The sequence below is a fragment of the Amblyraja radiata genome, chromosome 1 (assembly GCF_010909765.2).
Source record: "Amblyraja radiata isolate CabotCenter1 chromosome 1, sAmbRad1.1.pri, whole genome shotgun sequence".
NCBI lineage: Eukaryota > Metazoa > Chordata > Chondrichthyes > Rajiformes > Rajidae > Amblyraja > Amblyraja radiata.
In genome coordinates, this window is record NC_045956.1 from 83288472 (window position 1) to 83307715 (window position 19244).

At 45.1% G+C, this 19244-nt stretch overlaps 1 protein-coding gene across 9 annotated transcripts in view; it reads right to left on the reverse strand.

Annotated features, from left to right (window-relative positions):
- The window catches only part of ldb2 (LIM domain binding 2), a 509983-nt gene that overhangs the window by 112624 nt on the left and 378115 nt on the right, over positions 1-19244 (reverse strand). The window lies entirely within an intron of this gene.

Below are 19244 nucleotides of genomic sequence, written 5' to 3' on the forward strand. Positions count from 1 at the left end.
GAGGCTGTACATTCACTCATTCATTCCTTCATTCATTCATTCACTCACTCACTCACTCATTCATTCCTTCATTCATTCCTTCATTCATTCCTTCATTCATTCATTCATTCATTTATTCATTCATTCATTCATTCATTCATTCATTCATTCACTCACTCACTCACTCACTCACTCATTCAATCATTCATTCACTCATTCATTCACTCATTCATTCACTCACTCATTCATTCATTCATTCATTCATTCACTCATTCACTTATTCATTCATTCATGAAGTTGAGGGCCTAAACTATATGTATCAATAACAAGGTAAATTAAACATTTTCACTATTGCCAGCTTGTTGTAGAGTAATAAGTCTTAATCATCTAATCTCGGAGCTGCCTGCGATAACTTACCGGGAAAAGGTGCTCTGGTCGCGGGGCCTATGTATTTAACATAGTGAAGCCGCGGTCTCAATTAATAAGCGGCCAATTTGCGAACGCGTAGCTGCGGATCTTCTCCGCGGGCGGGGGGGGGGGGGGGGGGGGGTGTACATAGTGCCGCCCATAGCGGCAGTTTCCAGGAAAACGGAGGAATATATCTATCTGGAATATAATAGGTATAATAATTATTATATTAATAATATATTATTATATTATTATACCTATATTACTATCTGGAATATATATAGTTATATATTACTATCTGGAATATATATAGTTATAATGATATATAGTTTAAATGGACTGCAACACGGAAATAGGCTGCCCATCGTGTAATATGGGCATTCGCCACTAGATGGCGCTTACTTTCCCGATCTCATTTTCTAATTAGTTTAATTAATTAATGTGCCACTTTCGGCAATGACGAGTTATGACTTCCTTCTCAATTATATTTCATCTAAATCTGTGGAAAATTTCATGTAGTTTGGTGACTTGGGTCACGAAAACTGATTTCTAGACACATTTTTGATGCTCGGCCCACAGCCTAGTGGTATTGGGATTATTAGTTTATTGGATTTTTGTGTCTTATATATTATCCACATACATTGTGTTTACAGGTTTAAGCTGTTGCAAGTAAGAATTGCATTGTTCGGATCTGTCTGTCTGTCTGTCTGTCTGTCTGTCTGTCTGTCTAACTATCTTTGTTATCTTCCGGTTTGGCGTTCTTTCTATTTGCGCAAAAACAGTTCGCAATAGCGCTACGATTTTCCGTCAGTTCACTCACCGTTCTCCTGTGCTGCGAGTGCGCCATTTCGTTCCGATCGGTTGAATGTCATAAAAGTTAGCGAGGTTTAAAAATCATTAAAAAACGTGTGTGCGCAGATCGATCTCTTCTCCTGCCAGTCGGCGCAGCGCGGATTAGTCTCTTCCCCTGGCACTCCCCGGGACGGTCTGTCCCTTCCTGCACAATCGCGTCTTTAGTGGAGCTGAGGATGGCCGGCAGAGGTTTCCAGCTGACTTTCGGAGGGACCCGAAGCTGCCCAGCCCAGCCCTGCCCTGCCCCAAGCAGCAGCCCCGCCCCAAGCAGCAGCCCAGTGACAGAGACCCGACCCAGCCTTGCCCAGCGTGGGAGATCCGACCCAGCCCAGAGCCGGAGACCCAGCCCAGCCCGGTCAGAGATGTCGCCAAACGGAAAGCGGAGACTCTGATCCCCGCAGAAGAGAACGACCAGCGACCAGCATCCGCTGTGAGTCCCCATCGCACCGCCAATTCCAACCACTACCCCTCTGGTCCCCTTCGCTGGCTCCTCTCCCCCTCCCCCGTGATGCCCCCCTCTCTCCCATGGTTCTTCTCCCGTCTTTTCTCTGAGCTCACTCCCCCCCTCGCACACACACCACTCTCCTCCAACACCTCCGCCCACAAACCCCTCCACCCCACACCCCCCGCCCACACAGATCCCCCCCTACCGTCCACACACACACACACCCCCGTCCACACACACCCATCAAGATGAGGGGGAGGGAGTGCTCGGTGATGAGGGGAAATGAGCTGCGCCTGCGTAGTTAGGGGCTATGGGTGAGTGGTGGAATATTGCGTTGGGGCAACGGGTTGCGTTGGGGGAACGGGTGAGTGATGGAATATTGCGTTGGGGAATGGGTCCCACTTAGGCTAGTGATAATTAAACACTTTTGACTTGAAGTTTGGCAGCTGATGACAGCTTGTTCCAAGTGAGTTCAGGGGTGTGGTCTCACCGCCTGTCAAAGCCAACCAATAAGCGAGTTTGGTATTCCGAAAAATGCAAGGAATCATGGGATTTGTCAAAGGTCAAATACTATAAATAAAAACTGTACGAAGCACTATAGATACAGTGAGTATAGTTTTTTGTCTTTTTTCAAGTTTGTATTTGTCAGGGGGCGGACTGAGGGGCAGATGCAAGTGGGAGTCCGCGGGGGGGGGGGGGGGATGGAGACATTCTCGGCAGCTGCACGCACACAGACCCGCGCCTCATCTGCAGCCAGGATTAAACCTGGGTCCCCGGTGCCACGAGCGCTGCTGAACCGCCACTGGACCGTCCCCGTCCCCATCCCCCTGCTCGAGTGTCCCATCCCCGCTGGGAGGTGCGGCTGGAGACGTCTGGACCAACTGGACATGGGCCCCCAGGCACACAGCCAGTGCAGAGAAGTACCAACCCCAGCTCACCTCCGCCTCTCCCGCCGGGCCAACCAACAGCCCCGGACCAATGACACCAGCGGCTCCAAGCCCACAGCCAGCACGGAGAAGAAGCGCCAACTCCAGCTCAAACCCGCTCCAACTCCAGAGGAACCCATCCCTGAAGAGCCGCTACTCGCTGCCTCAGCCGCCACCCCAAGTACAAGACGGAGCCGTGCCGCACCTTTCACACCACCGGCTTCTGCCCCTACGGTACCCGCTGCCACTTCATGCACAACCCCGAGGAGGAGCGAGGGCCCTGGCCTCGCCTGCGCCAGAGCGCCAGCCTGGGCTCGGCCTCCTCCGGCCTGGCGCTCGACTGGGCCTTCAGCCCCGACCTGGAGTTGGAGCTGACCCGGACTCTGGCCTTGAGGCTGGGCAAGGGAGGAAGAGGAGATTGTTGCTGCAGCCAGCACCACCAACAGCACCAGCAGCTCCAGTGGGCGCCCGGCCGGCCCATGGCCGGCAGGAACCCGTCCGCAGACTCTCTCCCCGACCATGACGACTCCAGCAGCAGCGGGTCCATCGCCCTTCTTCGAATAGGGCCGGCGGCTGCCCATCTTCAGCAGGATCTCGGTGTTGGACTGAGGGGAGGGAGGTGGAAGGCTGCTGGCCAACCTGGCGGGACAGCAGAGCCGAGCTGGAGCCAGGGACGCGACACCGGGGGGGGGGGGGGACAAGGCGCCCTACCGCAACTCAACAGCACCCACAGCGGCGGAGAGCCGGGCCCGACCCCGACCCCAACCACGGACGAATGCAAGCCTGCATACAATGCAGCACCATCGTTGCAGAGGCTGTTTATAGCTAGTGACCTATGACCTGGGCATGTGCAGTCAGAATTCTGAACTCGCTTATTTCACGGAGAGGTCCCTGCACAGTGCTGGTCCTGCCAATGAGCTGGAACACAAAGGCTCTCAGCAAAACCCCACTTCTCATGCCACCCCCAGAATTAACAGTGTGGTCCTTAGACGGGGCAGTAGAAGATCCACTCCATTAAAGGAAGGCAGATTTAGCAAAGTTTAATCATGGTATCTAGTTGTAGAGTTTCCAAACAAATCAGTACAACGCACAAAATAAGGTAACTCAAATATGTCTGTATTTACGTAAACAACTCTCTTTCAATAGTTCAAATCCAGAGAACTTCATGTGCTCAGTGGCAAAGCACTCCTGGGCAATGAATAATTTACTCTTCACCATTTTGTTCACCGTGACACTAATTCATGCAATGAAATGTCACCATTGACAATGAGGGAGATATGATTGCGGTCAATATTTTATGGTGAGTCGTTCAGAAGTACCATCATATTATGGAGGGGCATGTGCAATGTCATGTTATATTTATGCCACAATTTGCTGGTGTTTGTGCACTATATCAGAGGTGAAAGCCACTGATAGGTCAACTCCCTGGTTCAGAGTTAAAGCAAATTCAAGTTTAATATATGCACTGGTGCTAAATAAAAGCCAGTCATGCTGATTAAAGTTGGATTGGAGTCAAAACATAAAGCAAGGCATTTTCTTATCTCAAACTCTCCAGTCCCGATAACATCCTTTCCCACTTTCACAACTTAATTCAAAACCTCTGCCGAGTTTAAAGGACCTAAAAAAAAAAATCAAGATTGTTGTAATCTACAAACTCCTATGACCTTCTACGACTATGTTCACAGACTCCTACGAACTCCTACGAGTTTGTCTACAAATTCCCACTACTATTTCGATGCCCTCCTTACGAGTAAAATGTTGCAATTTCTGTCATCCAGACCACTTTTTCACTCGTGGATATTTTTTTCGGGCCGGAAAAAACGTCTCAACTTACGTGATGCCACGAGTACCTACGGCTGGCATAACGAGCCACTACAATATATCTATGAACTCCTACGACCTCTTACGGACTCGTTACGAACATTCTGCGAGTTTGAATCAAGGGGAAAACGCAGCAGAATTCGTGAATTACCTCGTGAAAGTGCAGGCCCTTTATAAAGCATAATATCTACACAATTTGTGTTGTCTTTGTAGTTATTTTGGATCACAGTGATGTCAAAGGAGTGAAATAAAAATCCAGAATTGTGCCTTTGCACAGTCTGACTGCTGATAATTAGAAAAAGCTGTTCAAGCTCTGTTTATCAGAATAAAAAAAAGTAAGCTTTTGCAGAGTAGAGGCAATTTAAATCCATCATCTGTCAAATACTGCATCAACAACAATGTTTGCACGATAATTAGGAAGATTCACTCCGGCAAAAGGGCTGCTTGAAACTAGCAATCTCCAGTCAACTATCAACCCGAACATACTCAATAAAATTCAAATGCCTAGAATTTCCATGGTACTTGCAAAGGAGTGTCAATTGTTCAATTGTAAATTCATTGTGACTGAGTCTGAAACATTGGCATTACATCTGAATCCAATGGAGAAAATGACCTGTAGAAACAAGGAGCTGCAGATGCTGGGTTTTTAAGGTGGAGAGGGAAAGTGAGGAGGGGGGGGTTAATGACTCACTGTGCCACTGAAACCGCTTGACACAAAAGATGACCTTTCTTCTATGCACTGGACAAGGGATGGGGCCCCAGCCAGCTGCAGAATGTCGCAGGAGAGACAGAGAGAGAGTCAATGAGGGTCAAGGATTGTGGAGGACGCAGTCATATCAGAAGAGAAGTTGGGGCAAGGATCAGCTGCTTGTGAATGGCAATTACTGTGATTATCTTTCAATTGTAAAGGAAGGATGCTTGAGTGGTTGAAGAGATTTGTGGAGAGACTCCGTGAATTGGGTAGGACTGGAGAACTGATTGGTGCGGTGCAGGTCAGGCAAAGGTAGGGAGTTTGGCCTTGAGGTAAAAGGAGACAGTGGACAGTGAGGTTAGCTGGCGTTGCAGAGGCACAGGAGAACTAACAAGTAAACCCTGCTTCCCACCAGAGTGGAATTCTCAGAATGCAGGAAAGCGCTCTATAAATGGCACCACTGCAGAAAAATGAAGGCCTACTTGCATTGTGGTTGGTCACAGATGGACACAATTTGGATCAACATTACTTTCTTCCAACAAAGCTCTAAACAAACATTGTGCTAGGAACAGCATTACATCCGCAACGGAGAAAGACGTTTTCTATGGGATGAAGGCAGGGAACATCCAGTTGAAGCTTAACTGTGGGAAACATGCACTGTGCTCCAGAAAATAGCGGGTTTTCACATGCTAAAAATGGGAGTGCTGCAAGACCAACTGATAGGCAAGACGCATTGTGTCGGGTTTTGAACCAAAACTCTTGTACTGGAACTGGAACAAGGTCAAGAGGAATGAAAGCAAAACTCAAATCTCCCAGTTACAGCACCGAGAGAACACATGCAGACTTTGTCCACTCCATTTTCTGTGGCAATTTGCATTCCAGTGCTTATTATCTCAGATAACCAACATATTAAAATGTATAAAGTGTAAAATGTACAACTGTTAGCAGTGTACATTTCTGTATGTAGTCAGAAAGAAAATGGTGTAATTAATTAATGCATTCAGATGCCAACTCCTTAAGCGGGCTCTAATTGATGTTTAATTTCCTAAAAATTATAGCCTCTGAAATCATAATGAATGAGCCTGTAACTCTGCAGGATTCACTGAAGCATCCCAGCACTCTACATGGAAAAAGTTTGACAAAATACCGTTACAGTTATCGAATAAGTAATTGTTAATCAGGCCCAACATTAGCGGAAATGCTGCTGCTGGTCACCCACAAAATGATGCCATTACCGTCAATGGGAAACCAATAACAATGCCCTTAACTTTACCATCAAAAGAGTTGTTTATTGACATTAGGAGGTGAAGGGGTGAACCCAAGCCTATCCTCATCAACATAGTTGCTGTAGAGATGGTTGACAACTTCAAATTCCTAACCATACTACTCAACCTAACCTGGTCCCTTCACACTGATGCAATGATCGACAAACACATTGGTGGAGCTGAGCAGAGCTGGGAGGGCTAAGCAGACTCACTCATAGTCAGTGAGATCGGCTGGTGACCACCCTCATCCTGCCTGCTCATTCTCCTCACAGCTGTTTGTGTGATCCCCTCCTACACACTATTATTGTCATTTCCAACTTACGAATAGGTCAGGTCACAAATATTTCTCAGGAACAGGACCCTATAGTCTAGTAAGTTGTAGAGATCACTTCATGAATTATTTCCTTGGTCCAATGCATTGGAATGGAGGAGCAAATCACTGCTTCCACTTCCACCATTACACAAGTGTAAAAAATGAATAATTATTTAATTTAATTAAAGGCAGTGTCAAACAGAAAGGTCTTCAGCCCCGATTTAAAAGAATTGAGAGTTGGAGCCGACCTGCATTTTTCTGGAATTGCACCCACATGTTCCATATATGTGATGCATAAAAACTAACCGCTGCTTCTCCATGACTCTGGGGACAGAAAGCAGACCTGTTCCAGACGACCTCCGAGGTCTGGATGGTTCATAATGTAGCAGAAGATCAGAAATGTATTTTGGCCCTCGACCTTTCAGTGCTTTTTAAACCAACAGTAATATTTTAACTTTAATTCTTTGAATTTATCAAGTTAATGAAGTGTGTGTGGAGGAGCCTTTTGGGACCAGTGACCAAAGTTCAATTAGGTTTAAGATAATTATGGATATGGACGGAGAGAGTCCACGTGTTAAAATGCTCAACTAGGATAAGGCCAACTTTGAGGGTGTGAGAGAAGGTTTCTCTCAAGTTGAGCAGGTTATTTGAGGGGAAAGGAACATAGAAACAGAAAATAGGTGCAGGAGTAGGCCATTCGGCCCTTTGAGCCTGCACCGCCATTCGATATGATCATGGCTGATCATCCAACTCAGTATCCCATCCCTGCCTTCTCTCCATACCCCCTGATCCCTTTAGCCACAAGGGCCACATCTAACTCCTTCTTAAATATAGCCAATGAACTGGCCTCAACTACCTTCTGTGGCAGAGAATTCCACAGATTCACCACTCTCTGTGTAAAAAATGATTTTCTCATCTCGGTCCTAAAAGACTTCCCTCTTATCCTTAAACTGTGACCCCTAGTTCTGGACTTCCCCAACCTCGGCCAAGTGGGATGTTTTTAAAAGTGTACTGAAGAAAGCTCAGGATGTGTATGTCCCCATTAGAGTGTAAAGCAGGCAAACGTAAGGAAGCTTGGCTGAAGAGGGAAATTCAGTGTTTAATCAAAAACACGAAGGATGCATGGGACAGGTGTAGGCAGCTGGGAACAAGTGCATCACTGGACGAGTTTCGGGAACTGAGGAGTAAACTAAAAAAGGAAATCAGAAGCGCAAAAAGGGGCCAGGAGATAGCTCTGACGGGTAGCATTAAGGGCGATCCGAATAGATTTTATAAATACTTAAGGGGGAAAAGGGTAATTGGAGAGAGAGTGGGACCACTCAGGAATCAAAGTGGTCACCTCTGCGTGGAGCCACAGGAAATGGGCAAGGTCCTAAATGAGTATTTCTCTGTATTTACTGAGGAGAGAGACAGTAGGCCAGAGGAAATTGGAGCAGTCACCGGAAATGTATTGAGAGCAGTCAGGGTTACTGTCGAAGAAGTATTGAAGGTACTGTCATATTTGAAGATAGACAAATCTCCAAGGCCTGATCAGATATATCTGAGGACATTGCGGGAAACTAGAGAGGAAATTGCAAGTCGTTCTTAAATACAGGACTTGTGCTGGAAGACTGGAGGGTGGCAAATGTTGTGCCTCTTTTCAAGAAGGGCTGCAGGAAAAAGGCTAGGAACTATAGGCCGGTGAGCTTAACATCTGTAGTTGGAAAGTTACTGGAGAATATTCTGAGGGATAGGTTATACGGGCATTTGGATGGGCAAGGGCTGATTAGGGATAGTCAGCATGGTTTTGTACATGGGAGGTCGTGATTAATTTTTTTGACGACGTGACCAAAAAGGTCGATGAGGGCATAGCTGTAGATGTTGTGTACATGGCTTTCAGTAAGGCATTTGACAAGGTTCCGCATGGTAGGCTGCTCTGGAAGGTTAGATTGCATTGTATCCAAGGAGAGATAGCTGAATGGATAGCAAATTGGCTCCATGGAAAGAAGCAGAGGGTGATGGTGGAAGGTTGCTTCTCGGACTGGATGCCTGTGACTAGTGGTGTGTCTCAAGGTTCGGTGCTGGGCCCGTTACGGTTTGTCATCTACATCAATGATTTAGAAGAGAACATACAGGGCAAGATTTGCACGTTTGCTGATGATACAAAAGTTAGTGATTTTGCAGATAGTGAAGATGGTTGTGAAAGATTGCAGCAGGATCTGGACCAATTTTCCAGGTGGGCGGAAGAATGGTTGATGGAATTTAATACAGAAAAGAGTGATTGTTTATATTTTGGGACATTTAACAAGGGTACGACCTACACAGTAAATGGTAAGCCTCTGGGTAGTGTTGTAGACCAGAGGGATCAAGGAGTACAGGTGCATAGTTCCTTGAAGGTCGAGTCGCAGGTAGATAAGGTGGTCAAAAGGCTTTCTGCACTTTGGCCTTTATCAGTCAGAGTATTGACTATAGAAGTTGGGAGGTCATGTTGCAGTTGTATAAGACATTGGTGAGACCACATTTAGAACATTGTGTTCAGTTCCGGGCACCATGTTATTGGAAAGAGTCCAAGCTTGAAAGGGTTCAGAAAAGATTTACAAGGATATTGCCAGGACTAGAGGGTGTGAGCTATCGGGAGAGGTTGAGTAAGCTGGGACTCTATTCCATGGAGTGCAGGAGGATGAGGGGAGATCTTATAGAGGTATACAAAATCATGAGAGGAATAGATCGGGTAGATACACAGTCTTTTGCCCAGAGTAGGGGGATCAAGAACCAGAGGACATGGGTTCAAGGTGAAGGGAAAAAAATTTAATAGGAATCCGAGGGATAACTTTTTCACACAAAGGATGGTGGGTGCATGGAACAAGCTGCCAGAGGAGGTAGTTGAGGCTGGGACATCCCATCATTTAAGAACCAGTTAGACTGGTACATGGATAGGACAGGTTTGGTGTAATATGGACCAAGCGCAGGCCAGTGGGACTGGTGTAGCTGGGACATTGTTGGCCGGTGTGGGCAAATTGGGCTGAAGGGCCTGTTTCCACACTGTGTCACTCTACGACTCTGCGACTGTGACAGTGCTTAAGATGATGATGTTTTCTTTTTAACTGTAGACAGGGGTCAGGTCGTGGAAGTGAATTGCACTTCAATGATGAAGCCATAAATCACAAAGCAAACTGGAGGGGTTATTATTTTCACCAGAAAATTTAGAACCTATCATTGACAAGTGTTTCAGATATTATAGAATGTACAGAAGATAAACTATGTTGCCAAATAGCAGCCATAAAATTAAGCCAATGACACTTGTCAATGACACAGTTCTAATTTTTGAGGTAAAAGTAATAATCCCTATAGTTTGACAGCAGATTAAACCTTTAAATATTGGCCCAAAGGCTTACATAAGATACAGTGAAAGATATGTCAGATGATAAAGACTATCTTTTACAGAGTTTCACACTATTAAAATGTTTCCTTCCCTCCGGGCAAATGGAAGATAAAAAGTGTAGGAAGGATTTAAATGTCGTGGACGGCTGATTTATCAGTGTGGTCTCTGGTTACTGTCAGGACTGGATAATTAGTGAACAGATGAAGAATAATCAACTCACAGTGTCTTTGATGAGGTGGGATTTTGGGCAGAGTTTCATTAAATGCTTACATTCTTGTAATTCATAAGCTTTAGTTGCATTTCTCATTATCTACATTGTTTTGTTCACTCATCACTATTAGCAACCTTTATAATGTTCAGAGAGGTACAGGGCTCCAAGTCATGTCTGCTGAGCTTCACTTAGTTGACAGCACACAAACACCAGTGTTAGCCCAGGAGGAAGCATGGGTCATACAACATGAATCTATTCTGAAAAAAAATCCGTAGAAAGAATTTGAATTAAATAAAACCTATGTATAGTGAAGTACTTGTTTTGCATACAGTTCAGTAAAGTATTGCCATACCTAATAAGTGCGATCCGCAATTGGTGCAAGTTGCATAGTCCACTGAGACCGCATTCAAGTCGCCAGGTTTTGGCGCCATTTTCAAAAGCCAGACCGGTGATCTTGTGGAGCAGCGCCCAATCCAGGCAAATCCCAGGCTGGTACAGGGCCTCCAGCCATCACCTCTGTCAGGATCGTCCAGCGAAATGTCGTCCTTTACCTCGCCTGACCCCTTAGGATGACAGATGGCACAATGGGCTAAGTGTTCGGCTGGCGACTGGAAGGTAGCCGGTTCGAATCCCGCTTGGAGTGCATACTGTCGTTGTGTCCTTGGGCAAGACACTTCACCCACCTTTGCCTGTGTGTGAATGTGTGTGAGTGATTGGTGGTGGTCGGAGGGGCCGTAGGCGCAGATTGGCAGCCACGCATCCGTCAGTCTGCCCCAGGGCAGCTGTGGCTACAGAAGTAGCTTACCACCACCGAGTGTGACTGAGGAGTGAATGAATAATGCGATGTAAAGCGCCTTGAGTATTAGAAAGGCGCTATATAAATCCCATCCATTATTATTATCAGCCTTTGTGCCCCGGGGACGCTTCCCGCAGCCGGCCTTGAGGGCGGGGAAAGTAAGACCCTGGTTTACACTCTTGCCGGCCCTACAATTGCATCCGCCTTCGCCGGCTCCCTCCATCCTCCTCACCGGTTCTCTGGTCCTCAGAGGATGAGCAGGGGCTAGTTCAGACACTCCTGCCTTAATGATTTCGCACTAATTAATATTGATGTACCACTGGAGATATCTTTTAAAATATTGTAAAGTATACAACAAATGCTCATAGAAGATATACGTGCATTGAGTACAGATTAAAGAAACATACACTCAAAGTTATTCTGCAGCCTGTATAACAACTTGCATTTATGTGGTGTATTTGATTCAGCAAAAAGGGTCCAACGTGTTTTATGGGAACGTCATCACATAAAACATGGGGTGAAACCAAGCTCTGATTGCGGCACACCACTTGCAAAGGCTGATTGAGGCACACCACTTGCAGAGACTGATTGAAGCACACCACTTCCTGGTTTTATATTCCCTCCCCCTCCCTCCAGCAGAGGCAGCAGAGAGAATGGGGAATTTTGTAAAAACATTAATATCTCTGTCAATTTTCATCGACGGGAAAAATCCTCGGCACACATGCGGCGGAGGGGGGCTCTGAGCGAGGTGGCCAAAAATGACGGCCGTAGGTGGCGGCGTACTCTCGGAAATCGCAGCACAGAAAGCCAAAACCGGTCAAGAACAGAGTTTTAGTAATATATAGATTGCATGTGTAAAATGTACAAGTACATTACCAATTTTGTTTCATGGCATATATGAATGTATAGATTTTACAACATAAATGTGTTTGCATTGGAACAGGGCAGTTGTAGTTCAGAACTGCTTAAAAAATGACCAATAATCAGTAACCAATATAGTAACCAATAGGATATGCCTTGACTTTGAAGCTTAGAGAATGTTAAAACTCTGAAGAGATGTGATACTATGATGGTATTTTTAAGTGATTTTCACCACTTCATGAATCATACACAACATAACAGAAACAAAAGGGTTGAATTTTACAAATAATTCAATCAGATTATTGTCTTTACATCTAAATGGCAACCAATACTTTACAGGATTTTGTTTTGGTTTCTGTTGGTGTCCCCTTTAGATATTAGTAGCAATTTATCACACAATTAAATATGCTAACTATTTGTACAGTGATTACACAGCTGTAAGTAATACACAGTGGAAGATTGCAACCTTCACGTGGTCTGCCCTGTTTCGACTAATGCAATCAACTCGACATGCACAAACGGAAGATCAAATAGGACAAGTTGTCCAACAACTTTAGGCTGTGCACGCCACACGAAAGAAGAAGTAAAAACACAGTTTCCTTTCAAGTGTAATGAGTGGTGCCTTAAGGTAAGTATCTGAATATGTCTAGGCACTCCTAGTTGCTCACCCTCAATGTCAGTGCCAATCCACTACGGAACCTTCCCGCAGGTAACTATAATCTCTTGACCTTAAACATTTCACCTGGTGCTCAACAATGAACATCAGCGGGCAAATTGGCGCAGGAGTCGGAAAGCTAAACCATGCCCTTATCCTGATCTCCATTTCCCAGCAGGGACCATAAGAATGCAGCAGGAACCTTGTCTGATGTTCTAGCCTTAGGAACGCTAATTCCGCCAAGAAGAGCAATCAGTTAAAAACAAAAAAAATGCTGGCGGAAATCAACGGGTCAGACAGCATCTGTGGATAAAATGGACAGTAGAGGCACTTCTTCAGACTGATCAGCCTGAGGAATGGTCCTGTCAGGAAACGTTATTCGTCCATTCCTCCACAAATGTTGCCTGATGCACTTTTTGCTCAAGATTCCAGCATCTACAGTCTATTGTGTCCCCTCAACAGCAATCAGTACCTTGCCACAAAGCAAAATATTGAAATTGCAGGAAAACAGAAAACATTGGAAAAGATCAGCAGGTCAGGCAGCATCTGTTGAGTTCTGATGATAGGTCATCAATCTAAAACATAAAGCACCTTATGTCAGGAACTGTGAGATTAAGAAGGTTCTTTAAAAGAACACATGATATTATTGGCCTCCCCCTACCACTAGGCTGAAGCTTGTATGTTCTAAAATCAAATAAAGCGCATGCAAACAGCAACACAATTGGTAAAGTGCTTTTCTTGCAAAGTAATTGATTTATTGATACCCCAAAACATTCTTCCCTACCCGTTCCACTTTAAACAGCAACTTTCCTTCCTTCATGAATGACATCATGAGATCAAATTTATTACTGTGGAGAAATGCCTTGATATAACAAGACTTTAGATTGAGGCATCTGGGACATACATGTACATAATGTAGCAATGTTACAAAATTTTGAGATTTAAAAAATCAAGTCTGCAATTTATCCCATCAGATAAAGCATAAAAATAAGTTTAATTTGACACCTAATTCACTTTCATATCTTCAGTATTAAAAAAGTTATGGCCATTTTCATACTCGGAGATTAGCATCTTGTTCCCTATTGCTTTTCCATTGACTTAACACAAAAGCTGTGATCGTGGACAGTCAAAAGCCCATAACTTTCTTAAAAATTAAGAGAATTGAAATACATTTTCAGTTATTATAGATTGAAGCATTCTGAAACAAATATGAAACAATCTTACTTGGATGACCTGAAATTAAAGCATATAATTAGTTAGTTACCTAATTGTAGCTAATTACAAAATTCAATTACTAGATCTAAACATCTATCCATTTCTTAAGAAAAGATTAACATTTTTAAGTAGCCTAAGTGTCCAAATAACATTCACACAAGAATTCACAATATTACATGATTTTTAAATCTCATTGTCATTAATTTATAGGCCAAATGGAAGTAATTTAGTGTTTAATTCCTGTAAATTAATGGCCATTTAAATCATCTTGCGAGTGGGATTTTGTGGAACGCGATGGTTTGGAACGTTGCGGTTGCAGTGAATTTTAACCCCATATCGGCAGGAAAAATCCTGCCGGTTTGGATGGGCCCCAAGTCACCTTCTCGCAATTTAAATTTTTGATTAAAGGCATCTTAAGAAGCACCTTTTTATGTAAAAATAAACGGCCTACGTTGCTTTGTCCCCTACTTGAGATCCGTCCCGTTGTCGGCGTTCACGGCTTTAGAAGATGATTTTTAATTTAACAATCGAAATATCCAGCGATGTTTAAAAATAACTGCAGAGAACGAATGTCAGAGCGATTTCTCTTTAGCAACTAAACAGGCTGACCAATATCGATTTGAATAGGCTGGAGAAAACGGCATTTTAAACCCGCCCCCCTCTCAAAGGCGCCAAAGTCGCGCACACAGGCAGTGACAGAACTGCAGCGCTGCTAAAGGTAAGTTTTGTAACATACCTACATAATGTTGTGAAAAGACTGGAGTGCTAGAGGATCACATTGAGCTCAGCACAGATCCTGCCATACTCCAGGCATCACAAAGTATCTTGTCACATTAAGTCTGTTTGAATGTGGTCAAGGAATAGAAAAATAGAAACATAGAAAATAGGTGCAGGAGTAGGCCATTCGGCCCTTCGAGCCTGCACCGCCATTCAATATGATCATGGCTGATCATCCAACTCAGTATCCCGTACCTGCCTTCTCTCCATACCCCCTGATCCCTTTAGCCACAAGGGCCACATCTAACTCCCTCTTAAATATAGCCAATGAACTGGCCTCAACTACCTTTGTGGCAGAGAGTTCCAGAGATACACCACTCTCTGCGTGAAAAATGTTTTTCTCATCTCGGTCCTAAAGGATTTCCCCTCTATCCTTAAGCTGTGACCCCTTGTCCTGGACTTCCCCAACATCGGAAACAATCTTCCTGCATCTAGCCTGTCCAACCCCTTAAGAATTTTGTAAGTTTCTATAAGATCCCCCCTCATTCTCCTAAATTTTAGCAAGTACAAGCCAAGTCTATCCTGCCTTTCTTCATAAGAAAGTCCTGACATCCCAGGAATCAGTCTGGTGAACCTTCTCTGCACTATGGCAATAATGTCCTTCCAATAATGATAGAAGGCAATAATGGCAATAATGATCATTTTGTGTGTATGACCTTTTTCTAGGACTACATATGGTGTTGTCAATACTGCCAATGGACATAGAACATCGAACAGACTCCACAGAAACCGACCCTTCATCCCACGATGTTGATGCCGAACATGATGCCAAGTTAAACTGATTTCATCTGCCTGTACATTATCCATATCCCTCTATTCCCTGCACTTCCATGTCCTTATCTAAAAACCTCCTAAATCATACCTGCCACCACCACCACCACCCCTAGCAATGTGTTCCAGGCTCCCACCACTCTCTGTGTAAAAAAAACTTGCTCCATACATCTCCATTAAACTCTCCCCCTCTCACCTTATAGTTATGCCCTCCAGTGTTGGACATTTCCACCCTGGGGAAAAGGAGTCTGACTGTCAACCCTATCTATACCTCGTATAATTTTCTATACTTCTATTAAGTCTCCCCTCAACTAGAGCAGGTTTTTGATTACTACAGGTCAAGAGATCCAAGACGGCAAAGTGGAGTTGTGGTAAAAGACCAGCCATAGTCATTGCATGATGGCGATGACTTCACAGTACAAAACGCTGCCTTCTGTTCCTTTTATGTTCTTAAATTGGCATTGCATTGCTCACAAATTGCAGCATCCTACTGAGTGAGTGGGTGTGGTAGTGATGAAACCAATACAAAGAGCGCAACATATTTCTAACAATGCAGACGGTGAGAGGAAAGCAAGGAACGCAGGAGTGCGCTCTCAAAAACAGCATTGCATGAAACGGCTGAGAAAACCGTGCGCCTTTAATATGGTAAAATGGCACAATGAACCTGAAAGTAATCAGGCAACAACTGATGCCAGGCCAAAGGAGATAATGTGGAAAAATGAAAAAGGAATCCCTGTTCCTCTTTCGTGAGAGAGGAACTGAGCTTGGTACTTGCAAAATATAAGAGCCATGTTAGCTGGTTTATTGCTGGTTGCAGGCAAGATAATTTTGCACCTATCTCCCACATGCCCCAGGCATATGGAAAGACTTGCCACCTGTTTTTGTCACTTGGATGTGCAGCACCCTGCAGAGATTGTTGCTGGGAAAATGATATGTGCATCCAACATATGTCAGACATCGGCTAATCTATCCGGAATGCCTCCATTCGTCCTGTTTCCCTACAATCATTAAATAATGCATATAGAGAGCTTACAAAACAACCCAGCTCTTCAAATAGACTTTTCATTGTCTGGATAGACAGTAGTGCACCAGCTCAACAACAGTGTGTGGGTGTTGTATTTGGAATGATCCCTTGCACGCTCACCTTTTGTTACTGCTGAAATGCCTGACAATGCCTCAGTGCCCTCTGAAGACATTAAATGAAGTGGAATGCTTAGCTTGGCAAGGAAAATAAACTGTTAACAATGCATGAAAACAAAAATAAGCAACTGCTGTGCCCAAAAGATGCATTTTCACTTCCCCAATGTCATCACATTAACAAAGGAAAATAGGGAAAAGGGAAAGAAACGTCATACAGGGCTCTCGCTTATCTTTTATTCCCTGTTGCCAGCCGGGCAACCTTGGCAGCTTTTTAGGTTGCCAAATTACAGTTTAGGTGGTCATTTAAGATGGCTTGCATGACGCGTGCTCGGACGAAGTGCATGGCCGTCCGAAGGGGGGGTGCGTTGGGTGCGACCGCACCCCCCTTTTTCCGCACCTCCGCTGGGTCCACGCCACACCCGCTGGGCTCACGCCACACCCGCTGGGCCCACACCACCCCTGCTGGGCCCAGCGGAAAGCGCCTGGACCTGATGGTATACCCAGTCGTGTTCTAAAAACCTGTGCGGACCAACTGGCTGGAGTTTTTACGGACATTTTCAACCTCTCACTTCTGAGATCTGAGGTCCCCACCTGGTTTAAAAGGGCATCAATTATACCAGTGCCAAAGAAGAGTAAGGTGACGTGCCTCAATGACTATCGACCAGTGGCACTAATGTCTGTGGTGATGAAGTGCTTTGAGAGGTTGATCATGGAGCAAATCAACTCCTACCTCAACAAAAACCTGGACCCACTGCAGTTCGCTTACCGCCACAACAGATCAACGGTGGATGCGATCTGGCTGGCCCTCCACTCCGCTCTGGACCACTTGGACAACAAAATCTCATATGTCAGGCTGTCATTCATTGACTACAGCTCGGTATTTAACACAATCATCCCCTCCAAGCTGGTTACCAAGCTCGCAGAACTGGGTCTCTGCGCATCCCTCTGCAATTGGATCCTCGACTTCCTCATTCACAGACCATAGTCTGTTCGTATTGGTGGAAATGTGTCAGCCTCGATAACAATCAGCACGGGAGCACCTCAAGGCTGCGTGCTCAGCCGCCTGCTGTACTCACTCTATACTCATGACTGCGTAGCCAGTCATAGTGCGAATTCCATCATCAAGTTCACTGACGACACCACTGTTGTGGGACGTATCACTGATGGGGATGAGTCAGAGTATAGAAGTGAGATCGAGCGACTGTCCATATGGTGTCAGCACAATAACCTGGCCCTCAACACCAGCAAAACTAAGGAACTGATTGTGGACTTTGGAAGGAGTAGGATGGGGACCCACAGTCCCATTTATATCAACGAGTCGATGGTTGAAAGGGTCAAGAGTTTCAAATTCCTGGGCATGCACATCTCTGAAGATCTTTCCTAGTCCGAGAACACTGATGCTATTATTAAGAAAGCACGTCAGCGCCCCTACTTCCTGAGATTACGGAGAGTCGGCTTGTCAAGGAGGACTCTCTCTAACTTCTACAGGTGCACAGTAGAGAGCATGCTGACCGGTTGCATTGTGGCTTGGTTCGGCACCTTGAGCGTGGAGAGGAAAAGACTACAAAAAGTAGTAAACACTGCCCAGTCCACCATCGGCTCTGACCTCCCTTCCATCGAGGGGATCTACCGCAGTCACTGCCTCAAAAAGGCTGGCAGCATCATTAAGGACCCACATCATCCTGGCCACACATTCATCACCCCGCTACCTTCGGGTAGAAGGTACAGGAGCCTGAAGACTGCAACGACCAGGTTCAGGAACAGCTACTTCCCCACAGCCATCAGGTTATTAAACTTGGCTCGGACAAAACTCTGAACATTAATAACCCATTATCTGTTATTTGCACTTTGTCAGTTTATTTATTCATGTGTGTATATATTTATACAATGGTATATGGACACACTGATCTGTTCTGTAGTCATGCCTACTATGTTCTGTTGTGCTGAAGCAAAGCAAGAATTTCATTGTCCTATCAGGGACACATGACAATAAACTCTCTTGAATCTTGAATCTTGAATCGATCAGCTCCCACTGGGATATCTAGCCTCTGGCCTGATCTAGTAGCCATGGTGTTGGTTGATCTGCTTTAGTTTTTGGATCATTAGTGACTCCCAGGATATTGATAGTGAAGTACTCAGCAATGGCAATGCCAATGTATATCAAGGATAGGTAGTTAGCCTCTCACTTATTGTGATGGTCATTGGCTGATGCTCATGTGGTATAGATGTTACTTGCCACTTATCACCCCTCCCTGCTTGATCAATGGAAGTAAATTTTGTACACTCACTGGTAAACGTCCCCACTTCTGACATTAGGATGGAAGGAAGGCCCTGATGAAGCAGTTGAAAATAGTTGGGCCAAGGACACTGTGTTGAGGAACTCCTGTAGTGATATCCTGAGGCTGGGATAATTGATGTCTGAAAACAACACCCATGTTCCCTTGGTAGTTATCTTTCCCCGTAACAGCCTTCGCATCCAACACTTCAATATATCCACAAGCTGCAACACAATCTAAGCACTAGTCACATTTTCCTCCTCACCCCTTTCTGCCTTCCACAGGAACTGTTGGCTCCGTCACTCCCTGCTCATTCATCCTTCCGCACCCATCTCTCCCCCACCCAAAGTACTTTCCCCTGCAACCAGGCACGGAAAACGCTATCAAAACATGGGGGGGTCACAATTGCTTGGCGGCCGCGTGCAAACACACGCGAGGCTTCGGCCGTAGGCCCTGTGGACGGTAACACCGGGAGCTGACC